The sequence below is a fragment of the Mus caroli genome, chromosome 1, assembly GCF_900094665.2.
Source record: "Mus caroli chromosome 1, CAROLI_EIJ_v1.1, whole genome shotgun sequence".
Classification (NCBI taxonomy): domain Eukaryota; kingdom Metazoa; phylum Chordata; class Mammalia; order Rodentia; family Muridae; genus Mus; species Mus caroli.
This window is the reverse complement of record NC_034570.1, coordinates 76,258,668-76,260,593: the sequence shown is the minus strand read 5'-3', so window position 1 is coordinate 76,260,593 and position 1,926 is coordinate 76,258,668. Positions and strand designations below refer to the sequence as shown.

At 44.4% G+C, this 1,926-nt stretch overlaps 1 pseudogene across 1 annotated transcript; it reads right to left on the bottom strand.

The window, feature by feature from the left end:
* Positions 1 to 855: 855 nt before the first annotated feature.
* LOC110302473 lies at positions 856 to 1,399 on the bottom strand (annotated as a pseudogene). The gene has a single exon (XR_002378802.2). The product of XR_002378802.2 is annotated as a V-type proton ATPase subunit G 1 pseudogene (transcript).
* Positions 1,400 to 1,926: the final 527 nt, after the last annotated feature.

Genomic DNA, 1,926 nt, shown 5'->3' with positions numbered 1-1,926 from the left:
GGACAGAGCTATAAGGTCAGCTCAGGCCATGCAGAGCTCAGGTCTAGGGAGGAGGCAGAGCAGGATGTGAACAGAAGCTGAGCAAGGTCCTTTATGTGCTCTGGGAAGATTTTGCTATGATATTGTTATGCCCATTGAATGGGGTTGGGAGAGAGGAACCACAGAAAGGACCAGGCTGGAATGAAAGGCCTTCTGAGCATCATAGGCTCATTTAAGCACCGTGGTGACCTCATCCCAAATGGTTTAGGCCAAGGGCGGCCATAGGGTCTCCTATAGTCCCTGGGAACAAGGATAAACATCCTTACCAAGCAATGTTCAATCTTAACAAAAGCCTTTGTCAGGTCTTTTCTATATATGCTGTTTTTTCTTTTTTGTTTTTTTCTTTTTTTTTGAAGAGCAAGACAAATTTTTACTTTTAAATGATTATAAGCACACCATAAACATGTAACAAGTTAAGTCCTAGCATCTAGTGATTTGGGTTAGGTTACACTAACAACAGCCGGAACAAGCATATCGTATTGACTGTCCTAAATTATCCAGNATAGAGTACTCTAAGGCTGGCTGCTTCTTCATAGGAGTTACTAATAGCTACTGTCTACTTTTTCATAGATAACGCCCCTGACCTGTAAGAAAGTAGAAGGGAACAGTTTACTCCCTTTCTTCCTTCAAAGAATTTTTTCTACTAGACTAATTAAAAAAAAAAGTCAACATTGATATCCATTACTTGCATGAAGACACAGGAAAACAGGTGACATATACTCCTTAAAGACATACAAGATAAGAAGATGAAACTTCAGGTACATAATAAGTCTGTACAAAAAGCTAGATTTGATACTCTCAAAAAGTGAAGGGTCCTACAACAGCATAGAGAAATAATTTAATGCCTTCCAGAACAGAACTCCAGCTCTGTGGAGGTTTCCTATTCTATGGGGGCAGATTTCATGCCAACCCACAGAGCAGGCGCTTCCACCTCCTATCCATTTATGCGGTAATTTTCATGGATTTCCGGCCGGATGTCACACACAAAGGCCAAGAGGTCATCCAGGACTTCATCCCTGTTCTGCTCGAAGTAGTTCTGGAGGACGGTCATCTTCTCCTGGGTCTCCTTTTCCACCTCACTGCTGCAGCTGCCATGGGAGCCCAGTGCCGCAGCTTCCTTGGCCTTGAACTCCTTCTCCCTCTGCAGGCGGTACTGTTCAATTTCAGCCTGCGCTTCTTCTTTGGCCTGCTTCAGCCTCCGGTTCTTTCGCTTGCGGGCCTCGGACACCTTCTCAGCCTGCAGTAGCTGCTGGATGCCCTGCGACTGACTCGCCATTGCTGAGGGGACTTTGGGCCGAGCAAACGGCCTAAGTCAACTGCTCAAACACACTCCGAAGCCCCTCGGGTCACCTGACCCACCACCCAGCATGCTGTTTTTTCTTAATAGTACATACTAACTGTACAATGTGCTGAGTTTCAGTGGAACATTGCTGTATATCTATGCACAGTACTTGATCTACCCACCCAATACACACACACACACACACACACACACACACACACGCACGCCCTTCCATGTTCTTGATCCCTTTCTCCCTCTCCATGCCCCCTTCCTCTTTTCTCTTTCCACTCTAGGGGGATGTTTTTTGACTTAAGCAAAATATTTTCCCTTAAGCAAGACCATGTTGCAGGAGCTAGATCTGAAGAAGTTAGAGAAGTCACAGTTGGTGGGGTTTTATAGGGAGGATGAGATAAAGAGATTTTACACAGTAGTAACTGAATTTAGAAATTTAGAGAAATAGAAAAATCATATTGGGTAAAAGGCAGCATAGAGAGGGAAGAGACTTATGAATGCTACTCCTAGCTCAGAGGCTGTAAGGAGCCGTCCTCACATTCGCCATTATAAGATGGCACTGACACCTGTGTTCTAAGTAGTAAACAAACCAT